Source organism: Pinus tabuliformis, chromosome 3_1 (genome assembly GCF_031772625.1).
Source record: "Pinus tabuliformis cultivar Carrire ecotype Pingquan chromosome 3_1, CPIR1, whole genome shotgun sequence".
Classification (NCBI taxonomy): Eukaryota; Viridiplantae; Streptophyta; class Pinopsida; order Pinales; family Pinaceae; genus Pinus; species Pinus tabuliformis.
In genome coordinates, this window is record NC_142301.1 from 668897135 (window position 1) to 668918922 (window position 21788).

Here is a 21788-nt window from a genome sequence, read left to right on the forward strand (position 1 = left end):
TATGTGATCATCTAGTTAAGTAATCAATTAACCCAAAATAATTTTTTTGTGTAGAGAATCTGAGTTACCCATTTCATATTGGAGCTGAAGGGTAGCGTATTATCAGTTGTAAACTAGTACAAGTTGTACAGGTCATGCATGCAGTCAGAGAAGGACCTACAGGAATTGCACAATCCATATTGAGGATTTTATTGAATAACAAGGGATAATTCCTTGAGGAACAATGCAAGGAAATATGGGTATTGAGGCTCAAAAGTTTAGCTATGTATTGGGCAAGGTTAATCATTTAGGAAAAGGATAGGAGATATAGGTGCAAGTTGAGCTCAATCTTGAGCAGAGCATATTGTATTCATTGAGATTCTTTGATTAATGCAATACATATAGTAAGGGGTTTTGAACAGTTTCTTTCCCCTAGATAAATCGCTTTGTATATGTGTTGAATCCTCATGCATGTTAATGATTTTTGTTCTCAATCATGAATTCACTTTCACATATCAGTAGAATAGCTTCAACTCTTGTTATTTAATAAATTCCATGAGAATTTTTTAATCTACACATTAATTTCTACATACTGTAGGTAGTTGCTCCAATAGGTAGTGGCCTCCATAGTTGTGGGAATGGTGGCTTGCAAAGTCCAGTAAGTGGTGGCTTCCATTAGGTAGTGGCATGGAGTGTTTGATTTATCACATGATATCAAGTTGTGGCTTACAAACTAGTGGTGACTAGTGATTATGTAAAAGAATATTTGATTAATAAGAAGAAGAGTGGAACATAGCAAATTAAATAGCGGCTTCTCTCCTGCAAGGGTTTCCATGTTACATTCTTTGTCTTCATGTGTCCATGTGCAGATGGTTTCTTTTATGTGTTGATTCTCTCATGTATATGATAATTAATATGCTACTCATGGTTCATGTTTATATTGAGATCTTTTATTTTAATGTGTTTCTAATTTGATCCATCCACATAATACTAATTCACCAACCCCTCTTATTATTGTTAGGTTTCCAAAAATTGGTGTTAAAGTAGGGGCTTTCACTGGTAGCTTACCTACTAGAAAGAAGATCCAGGAAATATTGATATTTGTTTTTAAGATAGATTGTCAAGCAATCTCCCTTCTCACCATTGCAAAATTTAAGGTATGGGATAGAAAAGTGAAATCATAAATTTTAGATTATGAATTTTCCGTTTGGAATTTAATTTTTAAAGGATATGGTTTAAACCTTACCCCAGAAAACATGATGTATCATAATGCTCAATGAGGATGTGTTATATATGAGAATCTACACGATATGAAATTTGCTAAAGAAACATGGGAAATTGGTGTTTTATTTATTTTAGCATCTATCTTGGAAGGAATTTTGTCTATAAAAGATCATGTCGGCTGCTCATTCAAATTTCATTAGTGCATATTCATGAAAAATAACTTTCCAATGGTATATGTTAGCTTGGAAAAATCCATATTGATAACAAGTTATGGAACTTTGAAGTCTAGTAGAGTTGAAAATACTTGTGGTTCCACACAGAATAATAAAAGTAGAAAATAGGAAGTTTCCCATCAATTAATGTAAAAACTCAAAATGTGCTATAGAAATTTAATTTTAGAACCTTTAGGATCAAGAGACATAGACCCATGGCTCATATCTACCATGAATGAGAAAATATTTGAAAGGTTATGGACAAATTTCTATCATGTTATGACATTTTTAAGTTGAATGAATCAAAAATATTCATGTGGAGCCACAGTGCTATGAAGGTGTGGTTGATAGACTCCATAGGACGAAACCACAAAAAGACATATGATTTGTTGTTGCAACATATAAATTTGATATTGAAAGGTTATGAGAAGTTAATGAATGATGCACCGTGGGAGACAAAGTCTAAAATATGGAAGCATTTCACAACCATAACATCTAACATAAATCTCATTCCCTAACCATTTTTAAAGAACACTAGAAAATGCTAGCAAACAATCTCTAGGACCCTCCTCCATACACATGATGGATGACACACAAGTTGACATGGCCTAATGAAAAAAGGATACATGAGAAGTAGTAGGTGATAATGTAGATGGTGACACGGGGAATGATGTGAGAGGAGACACATGGCATGATGATTTGGCATTTTCCAGGTACCAAAGTGGTGCTTTATAGGCTAACACATGGTAGTGTTTGCTGGGTGACACATTGAAATGTTATGATGTGAGATGACATATTGCTAGGAAAAAATGGCATGGATAACACATCATCATGCCATCAGGGTTTAGTAAAAATATCTATGAAGGTTAGTACTTTGTAATTTATCATAGTTGAAAAATTAAAGGAGATGACAAATTCTTTGTAACTGATTGACGATTTTACGTCACATTGTGAAAGTTTCACCTAAGTCTTCCATTTGTATTTTTCAGGGATGAGATAAGCTCTAGGAGACCAGTGTGACACATAACATGAGTAAGAATAAACGTTAAGAGCATAGATGTAACAACCCTAGTTAGAAAATCATCTAAAATATATAAGACCATGGTCATGGGACATGAAAAAAAGTTGAAGTTAGGGAAAACCATCCTAGTGGGTGTTCATTTTGGTTATTATGACTAAAGGAAATCTATAAAGGCATTGGTTAAGGCTTTGGAAAGGCATGGGGATTTTATTAGCATTCATTTATGAAAATAATGGAAATTAGGAGAAAAGGAAGGTGAAAGGTCACATGTTTCATGTCAATAGTAAAATTAAGGAAAATAATCGAAAATGTAGAAAAGAGAGGCCTCATTAATAAAAAGGCTTATGAGAATTAGTGGGAAAACTTGCTCAGTTCAGTTTTGGGGGATCTATCCTCTATTCTCTCTCTCTCTCTCTCGTACTCTTGGACACTTAGAGTTTTATTGGAGAACTCTTGGAGGCGTGTGGAATGCTCAGCATTTTGGAGCAATAAGGAGAAGGAAGAGCAGACAAGCACAAGAGGACATCAAGATCGACAACTACAATAGGTTTTAGTTGCAGGTACCCAGTTGCATCTATGTTTTCAGCACTAATTTTGGAATGCATGGCATATGCATGTAGGTCACGATATCCCATTGACATGAAGGATAGCCTGGATTGAGAGTGGATTTTTTAGCCTTACCATTTCCTAGATAACCATGGTGTTGTGAGTTTTTTTTTTTTTTTTTTTTTTCTGGTTGGTTCTCATGTTTCCTTTGGCTTGGGTTGAGTTACTAGTTCCCGGAGACTTGGTTAGACAATTTCTCTATGGAGTTTTGTAATAACTTGGGTTAAGTTACTAGTCCTAGAGCCTTGGTTGGATAAACACTCTCGAGCCCTTCATGGATTAAGTTACTACTGTCGTAGCTTTGGTTGGACAAACTCTCTAGAGCCCGACATAGGTTGTGGGTTGAGTTACTAGCCCCTGAGGCTCAATTGTAACAAACACTCGAGAGCCCTGGAAGGCTTGTGTAGAGACCAATGTGATGATGGTTTTGTGATACATGATCATGAGGTGGAATCATTGTTTGAGGGTGAGGTGGTTTCACCTCTAGAAGCCCTAGATGGTTTTGATTGATGTGTTTTATGAGATCCCACATTCATGCCTGGAATATGGCATTGGGGTGACTAGTTGATAGAAGGATTTGCTTCAGCGATGTCTATGGTTTGGTGGTACATGGAAGTCTCGAATGTAGTTGGATTCACATATGTTTAATAAATGCTAATTTCTCTTTATTTTGTACTTATTTATATGTGTATTTAATGGTTTTTATCTCACTCTTATTTTCGTTGTTTTATGCTGGTTATAATCATGTTAAATTGAATGGTTACTATGATGGTTATTTCATGTACTTACTTGTAACTGTTAAAATTATGGATGCAAGGCCTAATTCATGTCATAATAGCTCAAGGGAGAAGGTGTTGATGGTTTTTTTCATGTCTCATAAGAGTTTTCAGTCATTGATGCTGTGTCTTGTATCCTCGGCATGTAGATTGCACTAATGCCAAGTGTTTGACAGAATGTCATTCCAAGTTGGGGATAGTTAGGCCTAGTCCTAGAGATAGTTTATGGTTTATTAGTCTTGTCATCATGTGTTTAAGGGATTTTAGAAGTTACAACAATTTTTGGGTAATGGCCGGAATTCTAGGCTTCAAAATATCCTTAAACCTTTTGCACTTTGGCATAGATACGCTGGAAATAGTCCATACATCCCAGCATGCAAGCTTGTGGCAGCATCTATAGATCTCCGGAGGCTCGCATACCCATAGTGTGGGAGTGTCTCAAGGTTTAATAGCTTAAAAAATAATTGGGACCTAGGTGAATGATACCTGAGTGGTTGGGATGGCTCTCGGGGGTGTTTTTACTCTTGTGGACGTTATGTTTTATGTGTTTATGTGGATTCCACTTGCTTAAGGTCACCTAGGAGGTTGAATCATATCACCCATTAGACTAGATGGGTGGCATGTTGGTCATGCATTCATTTCCATTCCATATATGTTTCTTATGTTTGTAGTCCATGTGATTATTTAATTTGCAAGGTATTGATCATGGTTGTAGTGATGTCGCCATGTGAATAATAATGGTGTTGTTGTGGAATGCGTTGTCATGAGTGTATGGTTGCATGTATTTTTATGCATGTCAGTGTCTATATGTTGTTAGGCATGCATTTTCATTGTTATGGTTATGCATGGATGGTAGGTCATATGCATTGTGATTTCATTGTATGAAATCAAGTCACCATGATGATAACGGTAAGTTATGATGCTAATGTGTTGATTGAGATAAAGCAGGAGATGTAGACCATCTATGTGAAGTTGCAACATTGGACCTCGAGGCAAGGGCATGTCATCATACAAGTTTGTATGTTGGGAATGCAAGTATGTAGGTTAAGGATTGTTATAGGCATTACGGTTATGTGTATGCTTTTCATTCTATTTATGTTATGATTTCATTCATGATAGATGTTAGTTGATTAGTGTAGTTATATTTACATCTGTCAGATAGTCATGAATGATAGTAGCGCGTGCATTGCTATTATTATTTTAGGTTAGATAACTTGATGATTATGTTATATGTTGTTGATGACTATTAAATAGGTTAACTTGTTCTTGTTATATGATAATTGACTTGATGATTATGTTATACGTTGTTGATAAGTATGTTATAGGTTAACTTGTAGTTGTTCTATGCTACTAACTTGATGATTAGGGTTATTACATTGAGATATTGATGTTATGTGTACCATATTAATTTCGATTGGTCTATGAAAATGGTTAGGGTTATGAAATTCAAGAATTAGTTGTGATACTATGTCATACTAATCTAGACTGGTGGTGCATATGTCATTATTATGTATGAATGATACTTGTTTTTAAGTTTATGATGTGGGATTGTTAGTTAGTTAATGTTATGGATATCATGACTTTATCTATGTTTGAGTTGATATTTTGTGAAGTTATATTGTGCTAATCTAGACTGATTATGTAGACAATATCATCTCCCCTAAGATACAATAAGGTATGAACTTTCTTATGCCATTTACTTTGTTCATGACTATTTGATTATGATGTCTATTTGGTGTTTGATTGTTTGGTGTTTATTATACCATGTAGTTGTTTCAATTAACATCGTATGTTTGAAACTTGGTGGAATGTTTGATTAATTGCATAACATAAATATGTGTTCCAACGATCTTGTTTTACGATGATTGTACTAATACATAAGAGTTGAGACAATTGATATGTACTTGAGTGTAGTAGGCGATGGTTGTAGAATTATGTATAATGACTATGAGGTGACTATGGATTATGACATGACTGTTAGTCTTGGTAAAGGTTGATTTCAAATTGGTAGATATGATTGTCTTGATATTTTGAACATGTGGTTGACATGTGTGACGAGTTGCAAGAAACATTCTTGGTTTAGCGTGATAGGGTAATAGTTGATTTTTTTATAACTAACAGTTCGGTGATGTGACAATACATAGTAGGCCTCGAACGTAATAAGGTAAAAATGTAAAAAGGAATAAATTGGGAAAGAATACCTTTGGCTATGTTTGGAAACCCTAATTCCAAACTAATGAGTGATTTACATATAAGACGTCTTCTTCGCATTAATTTTATTTGGCATTATGTGGATATGTGCTATAGTCATAAACATTTATTTGATATGTATATCAACTAGTTTCAGTTATGGATGGATTCGTCAAGGAATTGGAGTTCCTTGAGAGATGGCATGGATGTGTTCAGTTTCAAGATAGTCTGCTTGGCACAAAAAGGTAAGGTAACCAGTTTATTGCTTTGTTTATTTATGCACTCAAAATTATGTGTTGATGGAAGTATGATGAAAGTGATTTCATGGAAAAGAGATTGTCATGAAAACTTGAAGAAGGCTCAAGTTGAGCTTTCCCTTGGAAGCATTGGAAACCCATGGGGATTTAGTCATGGTGTTTGTTGGTAGTTTTATGTTTATGGTATTTACACTTTGTCTAGGACTGATTTATAGTTTTATTATGTCTAGACCATGATCATACGACTTTGTTTGTGGTGTCATATTTTTATTGGTTTTCATGGTTTTCTCTTATTTTTTTCTCGATCTTGTCGTTATTGTTTTGATAGTATTGGTAATTTGTTGGGAAAGAAGGAAGTTAATGGAGCTTGAGAGGAGCAGAATGAAATCCAATATGTGATGTAAGACCCTAATAAATCTTAGTGGATCTATAACAGAAGTTGAAGGCAAGAATATGGCAGGTAGTTGGATTGGTTTGGTCCATTGAGGTAAATGGACGATAATGAGAAAATCTTGAGAAAGGTAATAGAAAGGGTAATGTAAATGGATTTGAGGTTTCATATGCCTTGCCTATGTTGGAAACTATTGTTCTTGATGTTATGCATGTGTTGCATGCATAAATGGAGTTCTTTTATCCTCAACCTTATGATATCTAGTAGTTATGTGTTGATCATGATTATGTTGATGTCTATATCTGTATACATGTATGTATGTATGTATGTCATGTCTAATAGGGTGATTATCGATCTTGATTAATAATGCTAATATTTATATCTATATATGTGTATGTATGTTGTTGTCTCATAGGGTCGTTATGAATCATTCTTGTGGAGGAATGGTTGCTTACAATGGTGGATGACATGAAGAGGTTCCTAGTTTAAGAGGAATCAACATCTTTCTCAGATTATCGACCAATTTCTTTATGCAATGTTTTATATAAAACAATCTCCAAAATCATTGCTATTCACATTAGAAGTGTTTTATGAGTGCATTTAACCCCAGAGCAGCACGGTTTTCTCAAGGACAGGAATATAATGGACGCGTTTTCCATCACACAAAAATCAATTCATTCTATACACACTAGGAAATCGGAGACTGTTGTATTGAAGATAGATTTGGAAAAGGCATAGGATGGCGTGGATTAGGGATTCATGCGATGTCTTCTTGCCAAGATTGGACTGAAGTCAAGGTGCACAAGATAGATAATGGCATGTGTAGAGGAGGTTAACTATGTTGTTATAATCAACGGTTTACCCTCTCCTTTTTTCAAAGCAGCCAGGGGACTCAGACAAGGATGCTCCTTGTCCCCACTCTTGTTCATATTAGTGATGGACTCTATCAGCCTCCATATCAAGAAGGCGATCCAACTAGATCAATGTTGTCCACTTCCTATTTGCAGAGGTATAAACTCATCCCATAGTTTTTTCATCGATGATATTCTTTTAAATGCTATGTTATGCAGGACAACATGGATTTGTCTTCATGAAATTTTGCGAAGATTTCAAAGTGCAATAGGCATGTCTGTAAACAGAGGGAAGTCTTCATTCTATGTCGATGATACAAATAGAAATCTAATCTGATTTCTATCTCAGCTCTTTAACATACAAGTTTTTCCTCTTAAGAATGGCCTTAAATACTTGGGTTTTAAATTGAAAACTTCAGGTTACAGAGTGGCGGATTGGTCATGGATGATAGATAGATTCTACAACAAGATTTCTACCTAGGAAAACCTGTGCTTATCCAAAGGTCGTAGGATGTCTCTAACACAAACTGTTTTGGTTCAAATGATGGTTTATTGGGCGCACTTGTTCTTCATTCCATATGCAATTATTATGAACCTGAACAAGGTGATTGCCAATTTTATCTGGGGTTGTTTTAAGGAACATTATAAATTTCATTTAACCAAGCTATCTGCAATAACGCATCCTAAGAATTTGGGAGGATGGGGCATTTTAGAATTGGCACATTTCAGAATAGCTCTTTTATGCAAATCGATGTGGAAGGCTGTCATGGGTGACTCATTATGGAGCTTGACAATCCGTGCAAAATATATGCAAAACAGGGATATGACATACTGGATTAGGGTGAATCATATCGGGTCTCCATTTGGATCGGCTATCTGGAGGGGGTTCAAGAAGTTGGAACCATATTTTAGGCAGAACATCATTTGGAAATTTCAGACAGGATCTCAGATCTTGATTGGAAGGGATGTGTTTGCGGGTGGAGCGGGGAAAATCCATGTTTCCCCCCGGTTGTTGAGTGCGCTCCATATCAGAGGGTTTTTCTATTGGGCCAGTACCATTCGGCAATGGGATGGGGCCATCCCCATTTGGAAATCCTCGGAGGAATTGAAACTCAATGGAGACATGAAGGCACAGTGGGACTATGTAATTTCCTCTTTGCAGGGTCATGGAATCTTTCGATTAGCGGACAAAGACCTGCTCATTTGGGGAGGTATGGATGGCTCCACGCAGGTGAAGGTTAAACATGTTTATTTATAGCTTCTTAGAACCAAGACCGAAATATCTGGAGATGTTTTCCCTCCCACATTGTGGAAAACAGGATGCCCCACCAAGATAATTATTTTAGCATGGTTGGTGTTCTACAATAGGAACCTTACGTGGGAAAACTTACAGAAACGCAATTGGCATGGGCCGGCCATTTTCCCATTGTGCAGAGAAAGCTCTAAAAATAATTTTCATATTTTCCTCAACTGTCAACAAGTGTGGCCTATCTGGCAGGATCTCATGGCCCTCCTTGGTTTCCAACTTGTTTCTTTCCCATCAATTTATGAAGCTTTTAAAAACTGGAGCACCATGAAGAAAGAATGGAGATCCATTCCCTTGTTGGCTATCTGGGGCATATGGAAATGGAGGAATGGCAATATTTTTAGCTCAAACGTGGTAACAAGTTCTTCTGTCACCGATTCTATAATAGCCCTATATAATGCCCTTGGAATAGGTGGGAAGCACATCAACAATTATGGAGATTACGAATCTACTATCGACAGGTACGGGAGTGGAAGAAGATCCATGCCAATTATTATTTCGACTCCATGTGCATATTTCAACGTTGCTGCTCAGCAAGGTATCTATGCATATGGCATATTCCTTAAGATGGAAAATGTAAAAACTATAGATATTTATTGGAATGCTAGTTTGGGGACAAACAATAGAGCAGTGGCTTTAGCGGGTCTCCTCTCCTTCAGCAAATTTCTGGACATACCGAATCTGCAAATCTATGGAGATTCCAAGGTAATAACTGACCATGTTTTGTCAAAGTAACACATGAAAAATGTTCACCTTGCCGGACGGATGGAAAGGATAGCAGCATTATGGGACAATAGGAAGTACTATACTATTTCCCATATTGATAGAAACAAAAACAAAAATGCTGAGGCTTTAACTAAAATGGGTCTAACCTTGCCCCAAGGTTTATGGAGAATGCAGAGAAAGGTGAATAGCAATATCTACCAGATCCAAGATTTCCAATTTCAGGGCATATAGCATTAACTTATGGTAGAAAATTTGGTTTTTCGTATTTGTCTTATGCACATATGATGGCTTCTATAGTTACTAGCTGTTTTATTTCCCTTACGTTCACAATTTTGTTGTAGAAATATTCTCGAAGATGGTTGCGAACGAGTGGCACGAAATATATCAAGAATCTCCAAATTTCTTATGGTCAAGTCTTGTGAATTATATCCTTAATTTATATAGGGTTTTGATGTCTAGCTCTGTTTGTTGGCTCAAGTCATCTTTTCAATGGCCCTTTTACTAAGAAATTGATAAAAAGGTCAAATTTAAAGAATTTAGGTTATAACTCTTTTTTTGCTCTTTTAGATGGCACATTCCAAATGAGATATCTAAAATTCAGTCTTTCAGTATGCTAGATCTTTCCAATAATCTATTACCGTTCTCTATTCCATTCGTAAACCGTGAGAAATTTGAGAGATCTTACTATTATAAATATGATGAATGTATAACTTAATGGAATGATGTATTTTCAATGTCCAAAATAGAAAAATCGTATTATATGATGAATGTATAACTTAATGCAATGATTTCTTTTGAAGGTCAAAAATACAAAAATATTACTATTATAAGTATTGTAAATAACTCAATGGAATAATATATTTTAAAATTTATAAATCACAATTTTTTGCATTTGGAGGCTCTCTTTCAATTTCTTAATCAATTCTCTTGTAGATAGAGAGCTTCCTTGTATTATCTTTGTGTGTAAAGAAGAACTAGTGCATATGTGATTACAGCAATGGAATGACGCTAGCTCTAGTATGTTGACTAAAATCTATTATAGTGGATCCATTCTTCTAGATCTTGGAAATTACACTTTTATAAATAATTTGAGTTTAAGGAACAATAAGCTAATATGATATATTCCTCTAGAGGTTTGAAATGCCAAAGCTTTTAGTGAGATTGAAAAATCTTTCTTGCAAGGGGCATTGGAAACACCTTCATCAATTATAAGAACCTCACACAACATATATTAACAAATAATATGGTAAGTGGTAGAATTCCAAACCATGTAGGGGAGCTTCCATTGATGGTTTTGGATGTGGATATGAACAACTTCATAAGCCCAAACCATGAAAAAATATGGAATTGAAGCACCCTCATGGAGTTAGAGTTCTTCAAGGACACCTCTTCATGGAGAGCTAAGTTACTAAATTTGGGATAAAAATCTTTGAGTAGAGAGATTCCAACATAACTGTGTAATATTTCAATCCTCTATTACTTGGACCTACACAACCATACATTCAGTGAGATTCATAGTAGAAGCAACTAGTCCCCACTACAGTCTATTATTCTTAGATTTACTCAAACAAGACTGAAAAAGTATATCTGAAGAATGCATGGCCTCAACGGGAGCACCTGGCAACAATGTAGAAGCATGGAGAAAGCATGAGTTTGACTAGCAACATCAACATGGTGTGGTCAAGAGCCTACTAGCATGATCAAGTCCACATGATCAACAAGAACAAAATAAGGTATAATTACCTGAGGGTAAGTTATCCATCCATTAGGGTTTCAGTGATTTCATGTTATTTATATGATGTTTTTCACTCATGTCTTTTATTTTTGATGCATTCATTATATTTATGAGTGGAAGGGAGTTTTAATTCATCATTATAAGCATCCTTGAATGCAGTGATGCAGTAGTCATGTACTTACATTGTAGATCATTGTCACCATTAAGTTGTTGGTTGAGTATCCCTTGGTTGGGAGAGTGAATCACCTAGTTTGGCATGCATGTCAATGAGTCTATATCACTCATGTAAATCACTCTTGTGTGCGATATCCAGCAATGTACCTTGTTGTTTATATCACTTGATTTTATTAGTTGTGTAGTCACTTGGTCTGGGCATGCATAGAAAAGAGCAGTGAGTCTTTCCATAATCATTCATTTCCATTGGTTGTTGATAAGAATGCATAGATATCAGCCACATATTAGGCATGTATGGGCTTCCAATATCATTTACATAGCCTTCTATTTCATGTATTAGTATTTTAGTATCTCATATTTATCATTTGGTTGATGGTGCAATGTTTCTATAGTTAATCATTCTTTGGAGACAATCACCTTGAATGTGTTGCAGCCATTAGTGGGCTTATGAATGTCATTACAACAACATTGTACTTCATTTTTATAGCCATGTAATATGCTTATGAAGTATTGTACTTTCAATTGGTCATAGATGGTGGAAGTATTGGTCTAGTTTATGGCCTCCTGCATTTGGCAAGGAGGAAATCGAAACATTAAATCCTTTTGAAAAACAACATGGATGATATGTTTACAACCACTAGTATATGTTCAGGGGAAGCATGCTCAACATGTAGAAGTGCATGGTGTTTGAATCAAGGAATATTGGTTGCATGTGAAAATATTTTCTTTGGTTCCTCATGACTATTTTGCAATGATGTTAGAAGCTAATCTTGTTTCATTAGAAACATTGTTGGTATCAACCTTACCTATTGGTATTTGTGTGATACATTCAGTAGTGTCAGAATGGTGTTTTCAGATATGTTAGCCCACCCTTTTCCATTGATGTCAAAGGGGAGAGTGAGGTAGCCACCAAACTGAGAGTGAAGACCGCACAAATAGAATTGAAGAAGATCAGTTTGGGTGTGTTGTTGAAGATTTCCATTAATGCCAAAGGGGGAGAATGTTGGAAGCATGGTGTTGGAATTGGTGTCAACAATGGAGCTAGTTCATAAGATTTGCATTGATGTTAGCCACTGATGGAGTAGTTGCATGAGAATTAGATGTTTTATTGAGTTTTTTAGAGGTTACATAGGTTTTGGAGGTGCCTCGAAAGATGGTGATGAAGGTGGAACAAGTTCTGAGGATAAGAAAATTAATTTTTTAAGAGTTGGAGTAGTGACATTGTCTCCTAATGCTCATAGAGCGGAACTTTCCTAGTGCTATAGTCTACTTGTACTATGCTTGTTAATATCACTTCATGATTCTAGTTGTGTGTGAACCACACTTTCATGTAGTAACCAAAACGAGATCCATGAGCCTTAGATCATAGAATTTTCCCATGGATTTGTTAGAAATATCGATTGAGATGGTTTGAAAAATTTTATCTAATCCAGTCTCTAATGAATGGTCTCAACACATTCATGTTGAGTGATCATTGTTAGTGGGTGGCATTGGTCTCAATAAAATGTTATGTTATATTTCTAATTGTGCACCCATCTCGTCATACCTTGTTATGTTCCAAGCGATCATAGATTTTGTTCTTGTATGCATCGAGGTACTGGAAAGATTTGGTGGTTGATTGAGTGATAGTTAATTGTGGTGAATTATCGATTGAATTCATTACATGGATCTCATAATGGACTTGTTCATTAAGATCCAAATTAATAATTGTGATGTGTATCATATAGAGTTATAGAGTTGTGAGTTGTTTTGTGAGTCGTGAGTTGTGTGGTCCCTTGAGAGTTTACAATTGAGAGGGTTCGATAGGATAATTCATTGTTTATCTTGAATGGTGTTTGTAGTTAGTTGATGAACATAGATTCTACAGTGGGTCTAATATGAAAATAGGATGAAACAAGGCCCATGGTCATTTGAGTTTGTTACAAGTTGATCCAATATGAAACATTGTGAAACGTGATCCATAAGATCTTGAAATATGGGACCTTCAATGGACAAGTGGTGGATCTCTAGCAAGTGGTGCCTTGTTGATCCATGGTATAGTGCCTTCCTTTGAGTTATGGCGTGAGAAATTGGGAGTGGTGGCCTTTTTTCAGTGGTGGAAAGAAAAAATATTTGTGTTTGGGAATCTTGTGTTCAAAATGAAGTAAGAAAATATAGCTTTGATTGTTCCTTGGTCAAACTATATTAAAATTTGAACCTCAACATGAGGAGAATACTCTGAGTTAGTTAATTGAGGTGGCATGGCTCTTGTTACTTATTTAACTCAATAAATTCGAGTTTGAGACACTTGAGTTCATTTCTACATGATTGATTATTAATTTGTAGCAAAAAACTTTAATTAATTTGAGTTATTGTGAGTGTAACAGGTTCTCATTGTGAGAATAACTATTGGAGGTCAAGTTGTAGGTGTGTAAATTTTTTCACACTGAGTGATCATCTAGTTACCCGATGAATCAACCCAAAATAATTGTTGCATGCAAACAATTCAAGTTACCCAGTCTGAATTGGAGTTCAAGGGAAGTGTACTATCAATTGTAAATTATTCCAAGTTGTACATGTCACGCATAGAGTCAGAGAATGACCTAGAGAAATTATGGAATCTAGATTGAGTAATTTCCTAAATAATGGGGCTTATTCCTTGAGGAACAATGCAAGGAAAGGGGAGCTTGCAGGCTCAAAATTTTGGCTAATTATTTGCTAAGGCAAGCGATTCAGGTATAGGATAGGAGATACAGGTGTAGGTTGAGCTCAAGCTTGAGCAGAGTATATTGTCTTAATTCAGATTGTTTGATTAATGCAATACATATAGTAAGGTGTTTTGAGTAGTTTCTTTCCCTTAGATAAATCTTTTTTCATATGTGTTGAATCTTGATGCATATCAATGACTTGCATTATTGAACGTGATTTTACTTTCATAGATCATTAGAGTAGCTTCAAGCCTTGTGATTTATTAAATTTGATGAGAAAATTTGAATGTACACATTGATTTTTTCATGGTATGAGAGCTAGATTCACAGTAGAGAAGACATTTCAAAGTTTTCATTGTAGGAGGTTCAAATTTCAAGATCAATGTTACAAGCTTTCTCTAGGACTGAGAAGATGGTTTTAAATGGACTCAGGTTTGAGTATGCTTTGGAAGGAACCACAAATTTTGTGGCATGGAATATCAAACTAGGAGCACTATTGGATGATAATGGGCTGGTAGAATACGTCAATATAGATGTATCAAAACTCCCAACATCGGATGCCCAAGATATTGCTTAGTCGAAGAAGGATGTGGTTTAAGTGAGGCAGATCATATTCGAGGGAGTTCAGGATCATATTGTCTCGCATATCCAGAGGAAAGAGACTATGTTTGGGATGTGAAAAACATTGATGGAGTTTTTTGAGAATAATAGTGACCACATGAAGCTAGCACTCAAGGACAAGATTCAAATTATTAAGATGACAAAAAATGAAACAATTTCATAGTACCTGAGCAGGTTTACAAAGTGTCATGATGAACTTAGCAGGGTCACAGTTACTAGCCCTCAATAATATCTAGTAGCTTTATCCCCCTTGAACCTCCCCAATAGGTGGCATATATATTAAGATTTGGTAAATGGTAAAAAGAAACTACCAAGATGGGTGGGATTATGGTCCAATCTAGTGCAAAAACAAATAAGGAAGAGAAATAGATATAGGACTTGATCCAAGGGAGAGGATGAAAAGAACTATGCCTTGGATGGTAAAGAAAAGAAATGGAAAGGGTAGATATCCCAATCCAAACTAGAATCTGGTCATGGGGGAAGAAGGAATACTTTTCCAAAATCAAGTGTTTTTACTGTTATGGATTGGGATACTATTATATGGAATGTCCACACAAGAAAGAAAGCAAGAATACTATAGGAGGAGAAGTGGGTGAAGCCTTGTTTTCATAGTTCGAACTTGATTTTACCCTCATTACATGCAGAGAAAGAACAATGACGGGTAGTGCATGGTATCTCAATAGTGGTTCCTCATTCCAAATGATGGGAAAGAAAGAACTTTTCACTGATGTGGAGCAGAAATATCTCCATATTCACATCGAGATGGGAGATGATCAAAGGTATATCACTACTGGTATTGGTACCATTACTTTTAGGAGGGATTTTGGCTCCCCTATTAAGCTCAAGTATGTGATGTATGTATCAGGTCTAAAGAAGAATCTAGTTTACATCGTGGTTTTCGAATATGGTGTCTATGATCGACATGCCTTCTTGAGACAAATCAACATGATTCAAGTGAATTAGATCAAGGTTACAGTGAATAAGATCTACAAATTAGATGTGTAGGAATTTGCAACATTGATCAAAAAAGGAGGTAAGGTACTGAGAAAATTATAGCATAGAAAACTTCATCATTTGCATCATAGTGATTTGAATATCATGCAAACAATTTCTATAGGCCTCCCCATTGGAGCACTCGTGCGGCGAGATGCATGAAAAGGGTGTACATTGGTGAAGTACACGAAATCGACCTTCAATGACTGGGATAGCAGGGCATATGAAATCCTTTAAAGGAGCCACTCTAATGTCTGTGGACCTTTCTCGACTGCCTCCACTACAAAGCATAGGTATTATGTGATATTTGTAGATGATTTCTCACGAAAGTGTTGGATATACTTCAAGCAGAAGAAAGACAAAGCTTCTTCAAATTTGTTGAGTTTAAAGCACTTGGTAAGAAAGAAACGGGTAGAAAAGTGAAGTCTCTAAGGAGTGATAAAAATGGTGGGTATATGTCAAATGAGTTTAAAATTTTTTGTGCAAAGGAAGGAATTCGATGGGAGTTGATAGCACCTCATGACCCGCAATAGACTAGGGTGAATGAGAGGAAGAGAAAAATTATAATGGGAGCATCACAAGCGATGTTTCATGACCAAAGCCTACCTCTATGCTTATGGGTTGAACCATGCAACACAACAATCTATTTGCAGAACAAGATTCTTCATAGGATTATTGCCATCAATACACGAGAGGAAGCTTTTTCAAGGAAGAAACTAGATGTGTTACACGTCAAGATATTGGGATCATCAGTTTACTGTCATGTTTCTAAGGAAGTAAGGAAAAATCTAGAGATTACGATAGATTTGGGCATATTTATTGGGTATGTTAAGTTCCTATACCAATAGGAGTCATATTTTTTGAATGGTTGAGATCAAATCTGTAATATGTGCATACCTTGCTTTCTGCAAATTCTTTCCATATTCAAACAATAAAAAAAAATAAAAATAGGGAAGGTATGTCCTAAAAGAAAAATCAAAGGACAAAAAGAAAAAATGGTCAAAAAAGAAAAAAAATGAACCCCAAGAAAAGAAAAGACCATGAAAGTGTGAAAGTCAAAATTCCACTACTATTTACTTTTTGATGCAGAATAATTGATGTGTGCAAGTTTTTACCCTTGCCACAATCCAAGAATAGGCAAAATATTTAAACTTGACTATTTCATGTTTTCAATTTCATGGTTATAGATAGATAATAAAATCTAACCAATCTGTTTAATCTTGGCCGATAATTAGATTAGGTAGAGTAAATAAAAGTAGCTCAACTATTTAATTCGAGCCCTTGGATGTAATAAGGTTAGATTTAGATAGATTTCTATTGTAAAAGAAAACAAGATGTTTTCATAAAGGGTTTGCTAGCTTAAGTGCCCCTTGTTAAAGAAAAGTAAAAACGGTAGGATGAGTAGGTGGGTAAGTAGAAGGATGGTTGCAGAATTGTGATGATTGTTGGATAAGAGCAAATTTTTCACCTTCATCACTAAAGTTCTAAGTATGGATGAAAATTGAGCATGTATCAAAGTTCACAAAGTCAATTGATTAACCTCCCTCATTTAGTACATTTGTTCACTTAACTAATTTCCAAGAAAGGTCTTAAGTACCTAAAATTATAAGTCAAAGGGGCTCAATGCATTTCTCTGACTTCTAAGGGACCGGACCCTCGGCCGAATGACTTAAAGGTCCTAAATTAATAAAATTATCCTCATAAACATTTTTCCATATGTGTCTATCTTCATGCTTGAAGATATTTTTAATTTCCTAGAATAATTCTCAAACTATTATGAGATATTTTGTAATATTATTTGTATAAATACTTCATATTTCGAAGTAATTAGGGTGGATTCAAAGGCATTTCTGTAGACTTTTGTTATCAAGTTAAGGAGATTTTGTAATCAAGATTGGTTTGGCTTGCTGGATCATGGAATAAAGTTAAAGACATTTCACAGGATTCGTGTGCATAGTGGAAATAAAATAAGTATTATCTCTCATGTTTATTATTGTTTTCTCTTCATGTTTGTAAGTAATCACATGTGTTTCAATGAAATCTGAATGGTAAACTAGGAATGATATTTTAGAATTAGATTTAAATCTCTCTGTCTTGACTATTTACCTTTATGTTTTTCGCTAAACTATCTTAGTCTAGGAATTCTTAATTGCTCCCTTACCTCCGTAGTTTCCAGATTTAGATCCATAGTAAAGAATTATTCGTTTCCCTTTGTTATTGATCTCCTTTTGTTGTTCATATTTATCCCAGTTTAAGGATTCTTCATTGCCCTTTCACCTTGGTTAGGACTACCTCATCCATTTGAACTTGTATATTTTCCTTTTGTTGTGCTAGCCTACCCTGTGAACTCCTCCTTTAGTAATTGATCTAATCCAGTTAAGCCACTTTTTGATTGACTCCATAGCCCAATGGCATGAGGTCCTGCTCTGTACCACCCAATCAAAATCAAAACCTTATGGGCATTAAGAGCTAGCCTAAAATCCCACCAAAACAAAGTTAAATTATAAAGAGAGAGCCCGCTCTAAACTTAGGTTGGCTAGAACCCGAGTCTAAAAGATTATGTTTGTGGTTACCTCAGATTATTTCTTCATTTTATAACTTCTAGGGAAAACATCTAAGGGATAACATAGTGACGACCATACAAGGGAATCAAACCCTCAGCCTTAATAAACCTTTGAGAAATTTCAAATTTTTATTTCAAGCCTCTTAAAGTGTTTATTAGAGGTTATTTCTAAAATTTCATAAAAACGAAAATAATGAGAAAAAACTTGAAATCTGGGTTCAAGGAGAACTCACTATACAAGGTCCAACCCTAATCCAAATCCTGTCCTTGTGTTTTACAATCCCAACCTTATTTCGAGAATAGCCAGAAGACAAGAGAGTTTAGTAAGCCCAACACCTTAGATCAAAGTAGATTCCTGCCTTGATGAGTGGCTCTTTTTAGAAGATCTCCCTTTTGAAAAGTCATTTGACCTCTCATTATTCAGAACCATGTCTGAAAGTGAACTTGATGACCTAGTTCTTGATACTGAATTCGTTAAAGAGCTTGAGGTCCAAAAGGTAAACCAGTCAATCGATTAGTGCCTTCTAAATTCCCCTTAGTCATCCCTCACTGCTGATAAGATCCTTGGACTTTCTGAAACGGCTTCAACTTCCTCTAGTTCACCATTATTCCCTCACATCATTGATGTTCATTATACCCCTCCATTCATGCCTTCACTTACCGTTCAACCTATCACTACCCATAAACCATCGAGTACCCCCAAATCCTCATCAACCACTAGAACACCCCTTGTTACCCCAACTCCAGTTCTCATTCCTGCCAAACTTACAACTATGGCAAATAGATATGCCCCCCTTGTGTTACCTACCCCATTAGGTGCCGTGCCACACGATTACTAGAGTAAAATCATCATATTTGATGGCACTGCATCCTACATAACACAACAACACATAAGGAAAATGATAGATCATTTCGAATTGCATGAAATTGACATTAGAGATGTCCAAAAGAGAATTTTTTTCCAAACTATAGCTAGAGAAGTGAGAACATGGTTTCGATTTTTGCCTAACAATAGTTTAAATAGTTTAGAAGTGTTTTACCATCAATTTTCAAATAGATGGGAAAATAAAAGGAACCCTCTTCAAATTTTATCTGAATATGAAAACATCAAGAGGGGACCAAGCAAAACAGTCTAGGACTAATGTATTATATTTAATATTGTGTATAATGCAATAGCAGCTAATCTTAGACCCCCACCCAGCTTAGCTCTGATAAATTTTTTAGACGGGTTTGAAACTTATATTTCTTTTCAACTTAGAGAGAGGAACCCCCCAACGGTAGAAGATATGCAAAGTGCAATAGTTAGTATAGAAGCTAATCTGCTAGCAAAAGGAGCTAGGGTTAGGAAGGAGAGGAGAGCACCCTCGAAAGATGAAACCTCACCCTTTGACCTTAAAATGGATGCTCTAGCCAAAGGAATGGAAAAATTGACAAATAGAAATGAAAACATTGAAAGGAAGCCTCATTGGGATAACCAACAGGAACCTCGAGTGAGAAATCCAAACTATAGAAAGAATCAAAACCAAAATACTTGAAAAAATGGGCCTCATCAGAATATAAGAGCCCCTTTGCAAGAGAACTATGTTGAAACTTCCCATCCGAAAGACCCTGAGCAAGACAACCAAATTAATTTAATGGGATTAGATGATGAGGGCACTGTCTTTATGACTCAAGATGGTCAGGAATTACACATGCATCAGTATTTCTAAACTCAAACTAGAGAATCATTTGTCTACAAGAAAGGGTATGATTCTGCTATCTTCGAAGTGCATAAATAGTACAATTTGAGGAGAAAAGAGAACACTAATGCTCCAGACCAAAACAAGAAAGTAGTACCAAATCAGCTTAAGAAAATTAAAGTAGCTCCAGTTACAAAAAATCTCCAAATCCTTTCTAGATCCAATCAAAATCCTCCCAGTCCCACCATTGAAGATGTAACCAATGACCAACCTTCCAATAAGAAACCCTCCAATTCAATTCCCTCCAAGGAAATAGTGGAACGACCTCCAGAAATTATTTTAGAAAATCCTCTCAAAAGGACTCCAAACGCTGAAAAATAAGAAGAAACTACTCCAAACCCTACTGTTAAGGTTCCAAATGTTCAAACAAAGAAATCCCCTTTACCTTTCAATTTGGCAGTAGAGGTTTCCAAACTAAAATCCTCAACTCCTCTAACAGAACTAATTAAACATGAAACTTACAAATCTCAAAAAGCAAATCTTTAAACTTTGTTGAGAATGAAGACTCTGTGAACTTATTTGACGATTAGCCGGAGATAATTTTTGGCCCTGATGTTAATGGAAAACCAATGGAAGGAGGTATACCACCCTTCTACGTTAGCCTTAACATTCACGATAAAGTCCTACACAATGCTATGATAGACTCTGGGGCTTCACACAATCTAATGCCTAAATCTATTATGGAGAAGCTTAACTTGGATATCACCAGACCTTACAGGGACTTGTTTTCATTTGATTGAAGCCAAATTAAGTGCCCAAGACCTATACAAGACCTGTATGTTTCCCTAGTGTAGTTCCCGGCTAAGACCATTCTTATGGACATAGTTGTTGCTGATATACCACCTAAATATGGTATGTTGTTGTCTAGATCGTGGCATGCTAAAACCCAAGGATCTCTTCAACTTGACATGTTTTGTTCTACCATATCAGTCTTTCAACATCCTAAAAAGCTGTATAGAAAGACTCTGATGAAGTATGTAGTCAGTAGCCCGGAAAGGCCTCAAAACTTTCCTATATATTCAATGCATTATGGCATCGATTCTTTCATTAATTATAATGTTGAAACAAATCAAGAAAATACTCCAAATTGCATTATTTGAGAACCAAAAGAAATTTCAGTAGCAAAAGAAAATCAAATTAAATCAAATTGTCCAAATTCAAGAAATTTCAGATAATAAAGGTCACCTAGATACATTAATCAAAGAATATTTTGTTCCCCAAGACAGTAAGAATCATGAGCATGAAATTCTTTGGCATCTTGAATTCGATGGGTCGGTAAAGAAACTAGGTGCAGGAGCAAGAGTATGGATTTACAACTTATAAAATTATCACTCAAAGGGACATGCCTACAGATTGAACTTCAAATGTACTAACAACATGGCTGAGTATGAAGCACTTCTTTTGCGTCTTAAATTAGTCAAAAATTTAGGAGCCATAAGAGTATCTATTCTGGGAGATTCTGAGTTGGTTATAAAACAAATCAACACTATTTATATGACTAGGGATCCTAGGTTAGGATTTTACAGAGGTACATTTGTAGAAATACTAAATACCTTTTTAGAAACCAAGCTTGTTGTTATTCCAAGAAAACACAATATGCAAGCTCATAGCCTAGCTATGTTTGCTAGTAATTGCAAGTTACCTTTTCAACCTAACCATTAGTACACTATTAAGCTTAGACATAGACTTGCTATCCCTAAAAACTTAAAGAACTCACAAGTATTCAATAACGATCAA